General features: G+C 45.4%; 1 protein-coding gene across 8 annotated transcripts in view; it reads right to left on the minus strand.

Annotated features, from left to right (window-relative positions):
* SMOC1 (SPARC related modular calcium binding 1) overlaps window positions 1–19,175 on the minus strand; it is a 171,740-nt gene that overhangs the window by 141,552 nt on the left and 11,013 nt on the right. For 3 of the 8 annotated variants that reach the window (XM_058839512.1, XM_058839523.1, XM_058839503.1), the window contains exons 2-3: window positions 16,913–18,920; window positions 11,563–11,658 (exon numbers count right to left, since the gene is read on the minus strand). The exons of 1 other annotated variant lie outside the window; for it this stretch is intronic. The gene's annotated coding sequence lies outside the window, so the exon portion shown is untranslated. The remainder of the gene's footprint in view (window positions 1–11,562; window positions 11,659–16,912; window positions 18,921–19,175) is intronic. 4 more of the 8 variants (XM_058839457.1, XM_058839483.1, XM_058839474.1 and 1 more) reach the window with 4 other exon arrangements.

Below are 19,175 nucleotides of genomic sequence, written 5' to 3' on the forward strand. Positions count from 1 at the left end.
GACCTTGGCACCAGAGTCAGACCTGCCTCTACCCCAGCCAGACAGGGTTTGGCAGCGCAGGGGATTAGCTTTCTCTAGCTGGACAGACAGATTGAGCATCCCAGCATAACCAGTTTGGTGCCTGTTCCAGAGCAGACGGCATTAGCAACCATCCACCACTGTGTAACAGCTAGGATTAAGTGGGTTTTTGGTTTTCAGTTCAGTTAATACAGATAAACTATTGGAACTACAGAAGGTTCCTTTTTTACCTCCAAACTCATGGTCTACACCCAAGAAAAGTATTTTCCAGGAAAACCATTTTCACTGAGAAATCAGTATTGCACATCCTCTTCCTTAGTGCAGGCACTGATTAGGAAATATGCAATGAACCTGTTTATTAAGTGATGCTTAGAAGTTCTGCAAACACTGCCAGCAGAAGCTATAAATGCATACTTCAAAAACTTGTCAGAAAATAGCAAGTTGCTCAGAATGTACTTCACCTGAGCATTGGCTGAAGGTTTGATGCAGACTTATTTTACTGAAATTAGTGAGCCCATCTCCAACTTGAGAGAAATATATCTTATCTGTAAGATCTACAACATTTAATTGTACCTCAGATCACACATAAACCAGCAGATGCTATGCTTTTCATAATTTCTTTGTATCAGTGTTGTCATGCCACTGCATTTCTGTGCTGCAGCCAGACCAGCACTACTTGCAAGCAGACCAGGTAAGAAAAAATGAAGAATGACCCCACAAAGACTGTGTTGTGAGATATCTCTCATTGGCCTGAATACTGAGCAGTGAGTTCACCCTCACAGCCTTTTCTCAATGTTCCCAAGTCTCCTTCCCCCAGCAGATCCAAGGTCCTAGCCTGGTGCCAGTAGCCCTGTGTACCCCAAGCTTCAGGTCTTCTTTCCTAGGGCAGGCTGCTCCATCTCACTTTAGAGCTCCTGATTCCTTGCCCCCTGCTGTAACCTCTTCTGAAGGCACCTTTTGCTCCGGCCTTGCTTAAAGGAAAAAGGTTCTGTATCTAAGAGCACTTTGGAAAATTCCGGTGTTGCCAAGGCACTGGCAGGGGGCTAAAGGAGCCAAGTTTTTTGCTGAATGCTCTCTTACAGCACAGAAACACATGCAAAGCTGGACTCAGTATATCACAAAGTTCATCAGATATGATAACCAATATCAACTGCAGAAGTATTGGTGAGAAAGCAAGAGAAAGCTGGGGACCCTTAGCAGAGCTGGACAAATGAGCCACCATTAAGTATTCTACACAATTTTAACTATTTATCCAGTTTGACTCTTTGTTTAATTTTAAGCAACATCCCTTTGCTGCCTCAGAGACTTTTTTCCCATAGTTACTGGGATTTTTCAATATTATTGCCTTGATTTGGGAGAAGGGTACATTTTTCCTTTTGTCACATCAAGCTACATTCTCACATTAAAAAGAAAAGTCGGGCAACCAGGCTGATTTTCAGCTATATCTGCTTTTAGATCAGAGCCCTTCCCCTGGTTAACCAGTGGGATAGATCAGAAGTCTTCACTCAGGCTGCTTGAGGGTCTAGGCTTGATCAATAAGCTGATAGGCCTTGAAAAGGGCACCTGATGTGAGGAAAAAGCCCTAAGAAGAGCAACATGAACTGCACAATTATTTGGAAATAGCATTGAGAATTCTAATGTGAACAGGTCCTAATTTTTGTGGGTAAATCCATGGCTCAACTCACAGTCACAACAAGCTTGTATTTAAGAGTTTCTGCAGCCTAGAAGAGCAGCAGATCCTCCCACCTGCATCACAACTCAACCAGCACCTTTGCCAAGATCTGTGCCCAGAAGCCCAGTCCCTTCATCATCACCTTGGTACCAGACCCCATGCTTGGTACCACAGACAACAACAGAACTGCCTTGAGAAGGGGTACAGCCCTGTATAGCTTCTAAACTTCACTCCTTGCTCTGATTTCTCATGAAGCCTGAGAACCTCTGCACTAACTCAACATCCTTACAAGAAAGGGCAATTTGTTACCACAGGAGCATGTTTCACATGCAGCACCATGTTGAACACCTGGTGTGAGGATTCTGTAGGATCTCAAGCTAGAGCTATGGTCTTAAGTTTAACACAAATGATTGGGGACACACATCCTCACTTTCTTCAGCTGTCCCATTTTCACAGCTTGCAAATTACTGACCTTCCCTTAGCCCCATCTTCTGCACACGTGAACTAACACAACCCAACACAGCCTTTATGTAGGCTTGTACTACATAAAGCCTGTGCCATTATTTCTTACGAATCTAGATATCACTGGGCTTAACGGCAACCAAGGTTTGCCCTTCTGCCAACAATTTAACTGAGCATAGAAGCATTGCCAGGTTACTTTAGTACTTAAGGAGTACCTTTCCCACGTAGCCATTGCTATTTTCCACAGATTTACCACAGAAATCATCTCCAATTACCACAGTGAGGACTAAAAGCATAACTTCCACTGCCCAAGCACAGAAGTTCTGTGTTCCCTCAGCCACACAATATGCCTTGGAGGCAGCAATAGGCACCACCAGCCTTTTCTCAAAGGGATGCCGAGCTAGTCTGTCATATAATTATGAGTTACTAAGCAAAATAAGTAGGTAATTTTCCAGCAGTGACTAAGTGCAATTCTGAATTTGAGGTGGGATTTCTACACTTGCCTCCATGGTTTCTGTGGTGATATTTCATGTCCCCCCCTCACCACCTATTCCATCTCTCCAAGCCAAAACAGCCTAGGAAGGGGCTGATCCACTTTGCCGCCCACACAGATGTCTGCACTCCAAACTAGCACAAATGCCTATGCCCTTTTCCATCACCAGGCCAGCAAGAATCCAACCTCACCTTCACATCCAGAAGTATGTTTGCAATTAGAGTAACTTTTATTTTTGTTGTATTATGCGAGACACAAGTCTTTGGGCTGCAGTGGTCTAGGGAGCGCAAAGCTGTGAATCTCAGAAGACACCTGCACAGCTCTCATGCCATGCTGCCCAAGTCACAAGACAGGCATGGAAACGATTTCCAGCAAGGAAGAAAGAACATAATAGCATCCAGCAGAGGCACTGGTATTTGTGGTAGCATTCATCCACTTCCATTCTTCCCCTTGCATCATTCCTATGAGTGGGAAAATATATCAGTAACATTATGTACTCTCTGCATGTAACTCCCCTGCTTGGATGCAGAAAGCCAGGCTGGCAAAAGGAACATAATTTCAGGGCATCTGACCTCAGGCTTGGTAAATGGGGCCCATTGTACAGCCCCCTGTCTGTATAACTGTACATATAGAGTACATAATTATGAAGCGGCATTTTTGCCTTCTAAACAACTTCCATATGATACTCAGAAGATATTTCCTGTTTTTAGCACTGTTGTGTCATTAACTCTCCTGCTTGTTTTGACTGTCTCTCAAGCTGAAGTGTCTAGAACTGGGAAAGCCACAGCCAAGAAAAGGCATCACTAATATTTATGATGGACACTCAATGAAAAGTATTCCACAATGCATTATATTGTTTTCCACATAGCTCAGTAAGGGCTAGAGTGCCTTGGACCTCTATTCTGCTCTGACTCCCTTCCATTTTTCCTCCAGGCAGCAAGGGCACCTCAGAGCAATGAGGATTTTCTGGCCCTTTAACAATCCCCTTGTCCGCCAGACTTCCTCCTTTCATAGCCCCCATGTGCCCCCTCCCCTCTTCCACAAGGCTAGTTAATATGTGCCAAATCCTGACACCCTGAATGGTTTCCCAACGCCGACACTAATCACGTTTTCGGGAGCAGGTCAGCAGTGAAGGAGCTGAAATTCGTGTGAAAAAGTCCCTGGGATGGCCCCGATGCCTCACACCTGCATGCCCTATTCATCTGCACTGTTTACACATTGTCATCCACAATTAATTCTTTCCAGGGACGCTCCACTGCCTGCCCTCCCGTTGCACAGGGACCCCATTCTGAGCTGTTGTGTCTGTTAAATTGAGCATGGGGTGCTGCGATTAAATTAAGTTTTGTGGCACTCTCTCTCTTTCTCTCCCTCCCTTCCCTTCTCTTTTCTCTCCATTAATAACGATGCCTGATGGAAGATTGCTGGCACTGGAGTAAAGAAGTAATTACAGGCACTAAAAGTAGGGAAAGAAAAGTTTCTGTGTGGAAATGTGAATGGGGACATCTTTTCCGGCTAGCCGACATTTCTCTCAGCACGAGGTGGGAACCACAGCCACATTCAGTTCCAGGGTACAAGCAGGAGAAGGAGAGGAGGGCATGGGGGCACACATGATGATCTCCCATAGAGCAAACTGCAAAAAATTGGATCTGCGAGAGTCTTTAGCCACTGGCCTGAATATAGGTTTTCTTCAGCAACTGACATTCTCACCTTCTACTACAGCCACATTTGTGAGTATCCATGGCATACACCAGCCTGGCTGCTCTCCTCACAAAGTATCATACCCAAAGGCACACTGAGAAATTCCCTGCCTAACAGGCTAGCAAGTCACCTTCTCACACTGGCACACTCCTGCACTGTTGGGTAAAACATGGAATAAGAATTGCTCACTGGAGATGAGAAGGAAAACAAGAGGACAGGAATTTGACCAGCTTCTGCAAAACCTCAAAGCAGCAGCTTTTTTTGCCAAGTATTTTGCTCATGCATGAAGTGGACAACTGGTTTTTATTACTAGGACCTCTTCAAAATTGAAGAGCCATTTTTGCTGAAAACAGAAACGTGCAGCTTTCCAAGCAAGTGGAGCTGGGTGGATTTGGCTTTACATCTTTGTTCAGCTACTTGTAGGACTCGCCACCACAATAGACTTCAGTCCCACAGCGTAGCACATGAAGTGTCCCCTTGGTAAGAAGGGTAGAGTTCAGACCCTTCCAGCCAGCAGCTTGGATCAGAGCTACAGCCAAACTAAAGAGCAGCCGCTCTGTTTGCTCATGTCAGCCATACATCAAAAAAAAAGAAAATAATAAAAAAAAAAAGAAAAATAAATAGAAAAAAAAAAAGACCCGTAAATCACCCGAAGTTCTGAGGCCCCAATATCCAAAACACACATGAAACATAACAAAATTAATTGACTACAAGCACAGTCTTTTAAGGCTTGGCAAATAGCAACCTCTCTGATTTTTATCCTATGCAAAAAAATTGCCCCTGCAAGACAAAAATCTTTATGTTGGCAATTAAAGAAACAGCCTCCTCATAAACACCGCTGTAAAATATTGTTGTATGCACATAGGAAACCTGCTGGATGCAAAGCACGTGCTACATCCCCCTCTAGTGCTGAACTACTACAGAATAACAACCTAATACTGCTACTGCTTTCTTCAGGTGCAGCAGAGACTTTTCTGCAACAATCCATAATTAAACTCCATAAAAAGCCTGAAGGGTGGCTGCCACATTTGAAGGCACCTTTATGGGATGATTGCTCTACAGAAGATGGATTCACAGGGGCTGAGAAGTCCAAGAGTCCATAAAATTGAAAAGATTTAACAAGATCTTGATACTTCCTAAATAACAACATGAATATTTTTAAAAATTTGTCCAGGGCAAATTTGTTGCATTTAGCAAGTCTCCTTATTCATTCTGTACTTCCTCTTAAACACTAGGGAGGTGTACACATCACACATCTGATCAGCACCTATCCCATGGCATCACAGGTCTTCAGTGCTTCATACCAACAAAACAGCCCCTCCCAGAGCACCAGTTAGAATTATTACCCTCCCAACCATCCTCCACCACAGCAGCCATGGTCTTGCAGGCCTTATTCAGGTAAGGAGCCTGGCTGAGTCAGGCAGGGAGCACCAGCTTTCATCAGCTGCCTGTATTCTATCATGTTGTCCTGTCTCTCCTACAAGGACCATCAAGCCTGCCACTGAGGGTGTACCAGCCCCACAGGTCTGCAAGGTGCATGACAGCTCACACCAAAACCATGCTGACCGCAAGTCTCAGCTCTCAAGCATGCATGGCAGTGTGTGTTGCATGTTCCAGGCTCGCCCATGCCTAGTGACACAGCTCTTCACGTGGCAAGTCTACACATACCTTGCACCCCTCTGCAAGAGTCACAGCCGGCTAACCGGAGAGGGAAGAAGCCAGAGAGCAGTCAGGCATCAGGGAAAGTCAGAGCAGAAGAAGGCCCTGGGGGCTGGAGAGAGCACAGGCAGGCTGGCTTCAGCAGGTTACCTGGGTCAGACTGGGCAGAGCACAGGATTTACAGCCACCACGGGCACAGATACCGGTCTAGCTGGCATCCGCAACTGGGAGTGGGAACGCAGCAGTGCACCACAACACCAGCACCATGCTCCTCCTCCCATCCTTCCTCATCAGCTGACAGAGCTTGCTTACACAGCCCTTCCAACCCGATACTACAGGCACAGAGCAACAAATTTTATCAAAAGGCCTCCACGGCCTTCTGGCAAAAGCACCATCACTCAGCAGAGTGGTGCAGCTGAGGCTCCTGTACCAGCCAGCCATGTTTCACCACCAGCTGCAAACACTCTCTGCCTCCTCTTTTTATTCAACCTTTACAAGAAGTAACCTCAATCCTTCTTTCCAGGGGGGTGAAACTTGCCAAAGAACATCTGAACACAGGTCTTTATAATGGAGGTGTTTGAGTAACCTTAGTGGTAGGTGTTGAGAGCAGCCTTGCCCATGAAAACTCCAGGTGAAGGCTCTTAATTAAAATTATTTTCCTGATGCAGATCTACTAGTACTCCTAGTAATATAACTATTACAAAACCTGCAAGCTGCCTACCACCTTTTCCTCCCTTTGAAACAATGGGAGTGGAGGATGTTCAGCAAATTATACCTCTTGCCCAGTTAATAGACAATTCACAAAATTATGCACTGTTTTGAAGTGCTCTATAAACATATATTAATCAATCATTAAATAATTAAGATAACTCTCTGTTCTTTTTCTCTGGCACTCCCAAGTTGATGGATGTTCCTATAGCAACGGAGGAGCAGGACTGAGGGCAGGGGGAACGCAGGGCTCGGGAGGCGATGCTAGTGCAGGACCTTTGCTCTCCAGCCCTCCAAAAGTCACACAGGGCAAGCGGAAGGGGGCTGCGAGAGGTGACATGCAGGAAGGAGGCTTTCAATTTTAATGGAAATTCTAACGATGACAGTCTATGCAAATAGGTACATGAAAGAGGAGAGGAAACAGACCGGGGGGAAGGGGGCGAGAAATTAACCCTGGTTCAGATTTCAAAGCAAAGCCAGGAATAATTTTTGGAGCTAAGAATAGTTGCAGTGCACCTTGTTCTCACTGGGCTCGAGCCTTGCATAATCCTTAGACTCGGGGTCTGAAATTACAGCTGGTAGGGGGAGGGAAGGCAGCCTGCACAGTCCAGGAAATGTGGCTGTCCAGTCTGCAGCTCCATCACCTTTATGATTCCTTTGTGTCACCAAAAGGCACGATTTAACAAAAGAGCTGTCCTTCTGCTTTTGCAGGGCCCTTGCAGTTGTTTTGCAAATGAGATTGCTTGATTGGTGAGCAAAATCAGAGATCTTTTGAAGCTGTTGCCCAGGAAAGGGGGAGGGCAAGGAGTTCAATTATCCCTCACAGTGAGTAGAAGGATCTGCTTCATCCCATAAAGAGCTGTTGAGAATGAACCAAAGCAGCTTCTGAACTGACTTGCACGTAAATTTCATCAGAAATCCCAGGAAGACCTTAGAGCCACCTGCGGGAAAGAGCAGAGTCTGCTGAATTCCCAGAGGAGACCCTCCTGTCCCTAATGCAGCCCCCTCACCTCCCTTGGGAACAGCCAAGCCAGAGGCTGCCCCAGCCCCAGCCAGCCCCCAGGCAGGCAAATGGGGTCTTTAGGGTCTTTAGCCTGTTGGGAAATCTGCTCAACCAACACCAAAGGGCAGCCCCTCCACTACATCCAAGGGTCCAGCCTGCAGACCTTCTGGAGATTATGGGTGCAGATCACATCAACACCTGGTGGGCACTCACTGGGAGATCTTTTTTAATCAGAAAATAGTTTCTGCAACATAAAAAGTGCCTATGGGAAGACAGGGATGCTGCTGACAATAAATGATTATTATTTTTGTCACACTGAACTGGAACCGAGCACTTTGCTCCAACTGCCACAACTTTTTTCATTCCAGTTGAGTTCAGCATGAAAAGGAACTCTCCCGAAAAGGCCTCTTTTCTTCTCCTGTGCATGGGGCTTGTGGCTGAGAACTCACTGAGAACAATGTGGACCTTGCCCAAGCTTTATGGGAGCTGGGCAGAGCTCCCAGGGAGCACAGCCCAGAGGAGAGAATGGGACCCAAACCCAAGGAAAGGCACTGCCTATTTTAATGTTAAGCAGACTTGAAACTAAACATTTCATGTCAGTTCAACAAATTGAAGCAAAACATTCCTACCTCAGAAATGTCAAAATGCTTCACTTTGATCCAAAAAATGTCAAAACAGAACACAGAAACATTTATGAATATGACTGTTATAATTCCAGGAAACAATTTTTCCTATTTTTCACCCCAGTTTGTTCTGTTCTGAAAAACAGAAATTCAAAATTTCACAAAGCTGTACTTAGAGCCATTTATCACAGGAGGGACCAATACTGCTTATACATGCGTGTGTGAGCACTCTCACTCCCACACTCAGCACATCCACCGTGCCTTTCAGTGGCACCCCCAGGACTCTCTCAGGGCTGGCTTCACCACCAAAGAGCTGCCAGACTTCCAGCCCCATGACCAGAGAATGCCCTTCAGTCTGTAGGAGGTCCCATGTGCCTGTGAATATCCAGTACAAGTGCACTGTCAAACACAGGTGATCAAAACACAAAATCTGTCCGCAAGGTATCTTTAAAACAGGGTGTTCAGGGCTGGCACAGCCGTCACTACCATCACCATAGGGTTCACACACAACCCAGTTTAGAGTTCTCCTGCTCTCCTCCAGAGTGGACCCAGGGTTTGGTCTGGCAAATTTCAGACCTCATAGTTTGGTGCTGATGTGAATAACAAGAAACTGGTTTGAATAATCTGTTTTGGGAACAAGTGTTAAAAACAGCATGTACTTAAAGAAAAGAGGGAAGGGTCTAGGAACTTCACAGCTTCAGTATAATTTGACCTGTGATGTTAGCTTATATGGCTGAGGATCCTCTCCCCTAAGCATGTTAAGAACATGCAAATATGGAGAAAGATATCATTCTCCTGATCATGCACTGCATGCCCAAGGTGGATCCACGGGTCTACTTTCACCTCAGTAAGTGTAATCCTAACGCTGCATCCAGTAACAGTTTGATGACTTTGTATTGACACTCCTACAGTGTTCTTGCTGTCCAGCTGAGGGCTACAAATATGGCTGGCTGTGTCACTGGCCCCTTAGAGAAAGTGCTCCCAGGAATTCTCTGTGCCAAGTAACAGCTAAACCAGGGAATAAAATCTTCTCCTGTGGTCCCTCTCTGCCCGCCAAAGCTTTTTAGCTGTTCTGTTTCCCATTTGCTTAGGATAGCCTTCTTCCAAAAAGCTAAAAGACATTCTAAAACATCTTTGTACATTTATTTTTCAGAGTCTTTCAGTGTTGACTTCCTCTCCATGACATACCTTCAGAGTCCCCTGGAGCCAGGTCCTGTCTTGTTCCTATAAGGTGAGGACACTGTAAGGGGTCCACTGTGGCTCCCTTGCACTGGTGGGATAGCTGACATGACCAGATTAGCCACATATACCCCTTATCCCTCTAGACCAAACTGGCCAGGACTGAGACTCTGTGCTCCTCTCCTGCCAGACTCTCAGCATCCATTGCCTCGGATTCTCTGCTATAGACCAGTCTTTCCCTGGTACCTTCACCTGGGGGAATTTTCTGTAACTTGGTCTCTTCCTTACTGAGGGAAAGAACCTTCTTTTAAATAATTTCCAGCCAGCATTTCTGCAAAAGCAGCACCTATCATAATTCCTGGACATACAGTGTTGCACCAGGAGATAAATTTCTCTCTCTTTGTATAAATAATGCATAATAATAATTCATTCTGCTAACTCTCTGATTCTCTCCCAATGCTTCCAAACTCATTCACCCTCTAAGCATGTAAAGTAAACTGCAGGGACAACTCATATTGTATCTACAGCTAAACACTCTCTTGCACTCCCCTGCTGCCCAAACAGTACCCTCTGGACTCATTCCCTGTGGGTTGGCAGTAGCTCAGGGCTTACAGGCTCTCTGAGCCTTATATCTGATGCAAAATCAGTTTCTTGCTGAGACCTCACAGTTTCTTCACAAGGCTTCTGCAAAAGCCTAAAAGAACATGCAGGAGACTTTATCCATCACAGGGCTGTCCCGGGCTGCAGGACGAGAGTGGATCTGAGATGGGCTGCCTTCCAGGTGATGATTGTTGCCACCTCCTAGAGACAGCTTGCAGCAGCCTTGCCAATTGCTGTGTTTCATCCCTAAATATAGGAAGGTTTTAGGCTTTATAACACGATGAAGATGAGTAAGAGATCTTCCTTGTAGGGACAAAAGTGTACTGACACTTCGTGGAAGCAATATATCACCTTTGAGAACCAAGGTATGCATTGTTTTAAAAATAGAAGATAATAAGATAAAGAATAACCACTGGAACAGAGAAAATTGGTGTGTAGGTTATGTTCCAAAAGTCTCTTCATTGAAGCTTCAGATGTTGCCATCATCCCTCTTGAAGATTATTTCAAGTCTGTACTAATATATGGATCTTGAGTGTGGCTGTTGCCATGGGCACACATCTAATCAAATGGGGCCTAATTATGTATATTACCCAATTTGGCATTTGGGAGCACTTCAGTAATGATACTTCTGCTTGTCTGACAAATAACATGATTATTCAGTAAGCTGTGTTATGTTTTAATGTTGGATTTTTGTTCTTTGATAAGAAACTGTCTAAAAGCACCAAAAGTGCTTTTCACTCTCAAAGTCATAGCCATTAGCAACCAAATTCAATTAACTACATTTGATAAGCTAATAAATATATTTAGGACTTTTTGTGCTATGCTCAGTCACCTTTAGAAAACACTTCATCATTAGTCACCAAAACCCAAAGTGTACTGTTTTTTCCAAGGATGAGAGCACTTCAAAAACTTTGGTTTAACATTATAAATTACAATGCTATTTGCTTTAAAAATAGATTTTAAAATTGATGATTGCCTTCAGCTTCAAGACTGAAAACAGATTATTTATATATGTCTTGTATTTATGGGAAAAGCAAGGAATTTTTCAGACTCATGTCAGAAAAAAGTTGGTGATGCTCATTCTCATGGCCTCACTATATTAAAAATGCGTTCTCCTACCCTGCTACAATGCCCCCAGACATGAGCAGAAGGCAAGATTTTTTTCCTGTGACACCCACAGAGGAGGAGGTTGCCAGCAGAAGCACAGTGGGATGGGTAGTGACAAAGGCTGCAGAGCTGGGCCATGCTTTAAATAATCTGAGACAATGAGCTGGGAGACAAGACAGGAGCCTGACAAAGCTGGGTCTAGGTCCTGGGGAGAGGAGCAATCCCACCTGTGCATAGAGCAATGCACTTTCCTTCTCTTTCTGCTAACTTTACTGTTTTTCTTCTAACTATATTTAGGAAAAGGACAGAGAAAGAGCCCTCTGGAATTGTGTTGTTTTACCTTCAATCCCCATGACACCCACGTAGCTGCCAGAAGGACATGTGGTTGGGAGAACCTGCCAGTTAGAGCAGCCTCTTTCTTCCTCTCTTCCATGCACTGAAATGGTAATGAGAGAAGAAAGAGACCTTGTAAATCACCAGGTGACCAGAAGCATATCACTTTCTGTGCTTTTCTTCCCGTGACAAGGGCTCCTCAAGTCTGCAAAAGAGAAATATGCAAAGTGCGGAGTTGAGTACAGGAATTAAACAAACTCCTGAGCTGCAGGAGGAACTGGTAGAACAGAGCAGAAAACCACCCAAAATGGAGGTGTCTAGTCAAGACTAGCAGTAAAAAAGTGTCTCTACCAGAGTCAGTGATGAGTAAGTCAGACCATGACAAGACAGAGGAAGTAATTGGCAAGATGATGTCCAGATGGGAGATCACTGATACCAGCACAAGTTGTGGCAGGTTGGCTTTGGCACAATTATTTTAGAAACCCATTGGTGAGCAGAGCTGCTGATTAGAAAGAAGAAAAGGACCCCTCTTTTACAGCCCCAGTGTGGACGTATGGAAGACCCCCAGTTGCCCTCTATCCTCAGCATGAGGATACCTGTCCCGACCGCTAGGCAGGTGGTCTGCAAGGGCACAACTTACTGGTGCTGTGTTGAGTGCTCCTGCTCCAGCTGCTCGATGAGCTTGTGAGTGAGCTGGTACAATTGGAGTCTGTATGGCTGCCAGCGTAACACCTAGGCTAGATGCCATTTATGTAAAATTGAAGGGTTAATAATGAACCACAAAATAGTAGTTGGAATATGGGTATCCTAGCTAAAGATGGGAGTGTATCATTCAATTCTGGTTGTCATCTGATTCAGGCAGCAGACTGTGCAAATCCATTTTGAAATTCCCAGCTCCAGTTGCTCTGTGACACCAGGCACCACACTCACTCCCCCAGCACCCCACATCATTAAAAGTAATTAAACTCTTGTCCTGTGTTGTCCAGGTGTCACAAGACACCTGGTAAGTCTCACCTCTAACTACCCACTTGGCTGTGCTGAAATAGCAGCGCTGCAGATGCTGCCTGTGGGGCTCAGTCTGCTCCCACCAGAGTGCTGGGTGAGCCGCTGGGGGGGCACCCCCAGCTCTGCCTGGCTTTCCAGGGCACAGTAGGGAGCTGCAAGTTAATCAGCAGTGCCCCACAGCAGGTCAGCACACCCAGCTATCTGTGTTTTCCCTTGTTTGCCATTTTCCATCGGCCTCCATTTTCCTCCAAATATCTTTGGTGTACCAATTAATCCAGAGGGTTTTCATTTACTCCAGCCATCCAAATCAGCAACACACGAATACCCCCCACAATCACTGCCAACAGCTCATAATACATTTTAACTGCTCCTTGGCCTTTGATGTGTTAGCCTTCTGGGCAACATTATCATTACCCTTTATATACCTCTGTGGGTGAATGCAGCACTGCACATGCTAAGTGCAACGGGTTTGTTTGTGCCTGAAATAAAGCACACTGTCCTAAGAATCTGCAAGAATTGTGCCCTCTTTACTAGCAAAACTCTGAACCAGCCCAAAGCAAACAAGAATTATATCCTGAGTTATGGAGAGCTAATTTTCAAAGTGGATGGGCAAATATAGGGAGGAACAGGACAAACCAAAAGAGGGGTTTCCCTAGGGAGAAAGGAGTCCTGATATAGTTGGAAATATGGGCGTCATGTCAGGGGAAGCAGATAGTGTGCCATGCAGATGTGCTCATGCTGGAAGTGCATATGGAATGGCATACATCATTCCAGCTGAAGTATCAGATGCAGTCAAATTCAGGAAAACATAATGGGAAAAGTTTAGGGAGGCAGGATTGTTGTGGTCCTGGACTGGGGCATTCTTCACAACTTTGGAGACATTTATGGTTTTGAGGTGTCTTGTAATTGAAATAGTTACAATTGTATTTCTCAGAGAATATAAATCAGTGTGGGTGGCAGCAGGCTGCAATTTGGAAGGGTGCTCAGCCCAGTTGGGAAAAAGTGAAAACAGTCAGAGCCCTGAAGGATTAGTTAGAGATGGCATGGGTTAGCTAAGGTTGGTTCCACAGGACCCACACAACCCACAGGTGCTTACAATAGAGGAGTGGAGAAACAAGCTCTCTGTAATAAGATATTTTTGTGGGAAATTATGGATATACAATGTTAATATATGTGCACCGTATTAACATACACAGTCCTCAAGTCCAGCCAGTGAGGGAGGGCATCCAGACTTTGCCCAGCCAGCCTGTACCCTCTGAAGTTTCCTACTTGTCTTGCCAATTCTCTTACCAAAGGTAATAAGTGGCTTCCCCAGTCTCCACGGTCACCATCTAGCTGAAAAACAAAGTGCTGCTTAATGTTGGTCTTCTTTATCCAAAGGGCTGATATTTTATTTTTTATAAATTCAAATCATAACTTCCCTATTTGCAGGCATCATTCTGTAAAGGATGGGTTGGCCCATGCCCATGCAGCATAGACCTTGGTATAGTGAGTATGATCAGCCTCCAGATCCCAGCTCTCCAAGGGGCTAGCTTTATGCTAGATAAAATCAGGACTACCTCAGAAAGGTAAATTAAATTGGGACTACCTCTGGGAGGCAGAGAAGGGGGCTGTTTGCAGCATATTGGTGCATTGGTCCCTAAAATAGGAATGAGCCCTTCCCCACTCCCCCTGAAAGCACCTGGGGATAAATAGATCACTGAGAAGAGCTATTGAAACATGCCTGGGGGTGGCCTGGTTTCAAGCAGGGCATGGGACACTGAACAATAGCTGCCATTTTGAAGCAGCTAGAGCTCAGAGTGCTCTTGAGGAGGTGACAGAAAACACTGTTGCAGGGTATGACCCTTGCTTGCTAAATAAATGGTCCCCGAGAGCTCATTGTGCAATGGCTGCTGACATGCAAAGCCAGCGCTGAAAAACATCAACTGTGCTTTCTAAAAATATGAAAGAGCAGTGCCCAAGGGAGGTGGCTTGGGAAGGGAGAAGCAGAGGGAAGAGCCCAGCAGTGTTGCTGTATCCCTGCAGGATTTCTGGGAAGGCACCGTGCCTTTCTGTGCCCTGCTGAGAGCAGGGTCACACCAGGGCCCTGCTCACAGGAATCACCAGCCATGCCAACAAGCCCCTGGAGGAAAGAGCTCCTGCCCTTCACTAATCCTCAGAGAAGAGCACATCCCTACAGCAAGCTTTGCAGGTGGGAGACAATCCTCCAAGCCAAGCCATTCACTCAGCCTGGCTGCAACTGAGTAGGGGACAAGGGGTGCTGCTGAGCTCCCCAGGGTGAGCTCCCCGGACCCTCCCCACCCTCTCAGGAGAGAGGACTGAAAGACCTTGGAGAGGCTTTGCTGCCCAGCAGGTCTGAAGGACGTGGCCAGACACAACTAAGCAGGGCAGCCCAGCCTCTGCCACTGGGGCAATCCTGGCCATTGCCACCACCTCTGGCTGCCCTTCCCAGTCCCCAGAGATGGGGGAGGTTCCTCAGCTGCAGGAGAAGCCAGCCAAGAAAAAGGCGCAGAAACAGTTAAAGCTGGTACTTAAAATTCCCAGCAGAAAAACATGATCTGGGGAGAGAAAAGCATCCTTTCCAGCACTGCCAACCTCACATACTCAAAAATTATGCACCAGGCTCCAGAGAATCACAGCTTTAAAATTGCAAGGCATTTTGTTCTGCTTTTTAAAGAAAATTATAAACATTTCTTTTCCTCTTTGCACTTCTCCTACTTGCACTCTGGTTTCCTGATGTTTATGATCACATTTTCAAACTTTTCTGCAAATCCTTGAGGGTGACAAACTTATTTTTTTCTATAAAATAAAACTGAGTAGCTCATCTAATGCCCACACCTTTGTGCCAAACTGCAAAGATCAAAAGACTTACACTAAAATGAGGAGTATAAAAACCACTGGAGACCTTAAGAATGAGCACCCTGCAGTGTACATCTTGTCATTTTTCTCCAGGGTTGCGCAAAAAAATGTTAAGATGTTTTAACCGACATCACATTGCTGAAGTATTTTATTTGTCAGCAGGAAGAGCAGGTCTTCAGTGTCATTTTACTTCCAGTAATAATGTTGCTTGCAGCCAAGCAAGTTAAAACTGAGACTGCTGTCCCTGCCTTAGGGGCCAGAGGAGCACACAGTTTCTAGGGCCCTATGATGTGCTCAGCACTGTTGCTGCTCATGGAGCAGGGAAGGCTGTGAAACATTATTCAGTGTCAAACCCAGACCTGGCCTTCCATCTTTAGCCTGATCCAAACAGAAATGTCTTGGCCCAAAGGGGCAGGTGGGTGCCATCAACTTCTTTCCTTTGTGTCCGAGGGCACTGAAAGAATCGCCGCACATCTTACAGGGAGACCTGTGCTACAGAGCAGGTACACCATGGGAAATACATCAGCCAGTAAAGAGATCAGTAATCCTCCGAGATTAAAGGCTGATCTGAGTGTGGGCTCACTAGTGTGCCTCTTGGAAGGATTTGGCATGAAACAGCCTGATTATCGATTGCTGTCCTTAAGAGAACGTGATCCTCTCCTTTGCACTGATCCTGTTAGCTTTATTTACCATAACACTTGCTGAAACATCCTCTTGCAGAAATAATGGCTTCCTTCGGTTGCTGTCAGAATGAACAAATGGAAACAAAAACATGCTGCTAATAATGGTGTCCTACTCTAATTAATTAAAGCAACACAAAGGCACTGCACTGCTGGGTTTGGCTTGCCATTGCCTGGGTGCCTGGACAAGCCCCAAGCACAGGGGCTGACCACAGGAATACCAATAACACAGCAGTGCCTAATACACGAGATTTCTACCGGCTCAGAAACTCAGCAAAACTTTCATGGGGAATAGGAACATGTTTGGCACCCAAACTGGGATCTAGCCACACAGAGGCTGCATTCTAGACAGACCTCAGCCCACGTGGGCCTAAGGAGCTGCCAAAGATGGCAGATGGGTAAAGTACACCAGCAAAGGTATTTCAACAGTCCTCTTGAACTTTTTGTGGCACACCTGCACCATGCAGAAAGGCCAACAGCTCAGTGCAGGCAGGCAGTAATAGAGCTTTAGCAGGATGGTAGAAGAGAGGCAGAAATTGGTTTGCCTGTGTCTTACAACAGGATGCTAAGCAAGGAAATAAGTCCAGCTCTCTTCCCTTGCAAGTAAAGACCATAAACTCTGCACATCCTGCCTCTTCAGACTGAATCAGGGTCCGGTCACAACAAGTACAAGTTGAAGAAAAAGGGAACAAAGTAAATGGAGTGCACAAATCCAAACTAAAAAGTAGTGGCATAGCCACAGCAGTGTGCACTCACACCCTGTAAACACACAGGTCCCCATATCCAAGTGCTGCTGAACACACAGATACTTACTTAGGATTTCTCCACTGATGGATTGTGGATCACGAGAGCCTGGCCAGAAGTCCAGGACTATCCAGGCTTCAAACATTCCTTGGGAGGTGATTCCAGGTGCCCACCTCAGCTGTGGTGCTGTCCTCCATGCCCACTTGGGGTGCTCCCTTTGGCTGGAACACTCAGGACACCCCAGTGAGTGTCCTAGGGGAGCCAGGCTTTCACACCAGCCTTTCTCTGCATTCATAAGTGTCTTGGGCTCTTTCATCAATCCTTGGCTATTCCTGAACACCATATTTCTTACCTTCCACTTTTCTAACTATCTCCTGTATTAAATCTTCATATTCATTATGTAGGACGGAGGACTAGTGCATGTCACCAATTGTGCAGTTTAAAGCGATAACAGCAGAACTTGAGCACAACCTACCAAATCAAATAATTTAAAATGCAAACTTTGATAGAAAATAAGCACACTGGCCTCAGCTCAAGGTGCAATTGTCCTTTGTAGATGTACAGCATCCACAGCTGGAAGTTAGGCAAGCAACCTTCTGCTGCCCACAGCAGTTCTCACAAGCTCATGCCAGAGGCTTTTCACGTGACCCAGAGAGAAGACAGCATTTTCTGTATAGCTATCACCCTGCTAAGGTCAAGGAAGAGTAGCTCAGGTTCATTTCTCCTGTGAAACTAAGAGCAATATCAAGGCTATACAGATTGGAGACAAGTTTAGGGAAATGTTCTGCTGATAGCATTTTATCAAAGTTGCAGGAAAACTAGAGCTGTCAAATTTTTCTGAAGCTGTCTTTGACATCTGGTCCCTGAAGAGATGAAACATGCAAGATTAACTAGACCCACTAATTACATAGTAAATAACTAACTACAATGGACAATAAAAATGTCTCTTCCTTCAGAGAAAAATAAGCATCACAGATATGAACACACTTCCTTCTGCAGAGTTTTTCATTTAAAAAAAATGTGCCCTTGAGGTGAACCTGCTTCAACACCCCACTGACACCTTTCCTGCAGGCAGAGGTAGGAAAAACAGAGACACCCTTTGTATCTGAGAACATGGGGTGCCCTCAACCAGGGGTGCTCCCTGGGGTTTTCTGCCCCAGACCTGCAGCTTGCTTCCCACTGAGGGAACACAGTCTTTCCCATTTATCACCACATTGCCCACTGCTACAGTTTCCTTAGGGAAACAGAAAATCTATCACAGCAGCCAGAAATCCATGGCAACCTGGGCTTGCCTACCATAAATATAACCCTTCTCCAGAGCTCTCTGTCTGGAGTAACTTAAAATCCCTTAGGGTAGTAACACCTCTGGAAGGATGGGGTAGGACCCTTCCCACCCATCAAGACCCATAGGTATTTCCCAGTGCTGGTGGAAAGCCTCCCTCTAGAAATTCAGAGGAAGATTCAGTGTCCTGATATGATAGAAATGTTGGCCTAAATGACTGAAGCACCTCACACTCTCAGGAGCAGCATTTCTTTCTACAGAGTTTCCTACACTGCTCAAGGTAAAAACAATGCCTACAAGCCCAGTAAACTCAAATTTAAAATAACCTCCCTGACAAAGAGACGTCAGAGCAAGTTTCTTTTTCACTGCTGGCCAGCTATAGAGCATGTTCTGGCTGACATTGCCAAGTCCACCCTGGGTGTCCAGCTGGGATGAAGCCCTCAGCCACAGCTGGAGCAAGTCATGACAAGTTGATTCTCTCTGCAGAAGCTCTCCTTGTTCCATCCCCACTCCAGTACAGTGCCCACGTGTGTGCAGGGCTGTGATGGGCAAATTGCCTCAAAATCACACAGAAATGAGCAAACTGATTAGCCAAGCACATAACAGTACAGTTCTCAATGTTTTCACAAACCTTACCTGAGCAAAATGTGCGCACCAGAGGTCAAAGACTTGTCTTGTATTGTGGGCCAGCAATGTGAAATCTCATATAATGAAGCACCACTGCTCCTGTCAGGCACATCTGCTGAAACAGGGCCTTTGGGCAGCCACTAGATTGAGCTCAGATTATGGTAAAATCTGTAAAAACACAGGAGATGATGATCCCAGCTGCAAACTAAGAAATTAGACTCCAGCCCCCCTGCCACTGAAAGGGTCACATAAGCCTTTTTGTATTTATTAGGTGGATTTATGAAGCTGCATTATGAAAGCAAGAAGCACTAACTCCTAAAAAAAAAAAAAAAATAAAAAAATAAAAAAATTCACAACACAGCTCATTTTGAGCTCCCACAGAAAGTCTGCAAAGTTGCATACATCTTTTTAATTATTTTGTTA

Source organism: Poecile atricapillus, chromosome 1 (assembly GCF_030490865.1).
Source record: "Poecile atricapillus isolate bPoeAtr1 chromosome 1, bPoeAtr1.hap1, whole genome shotgun sequence".
Taxonomy (NCBI): domain Eukaryota; kingdom Metazoa; phylum Chordata; class Aves; order Passeriformes; family Paridae; genus Poecile; species Poecile atricapillus.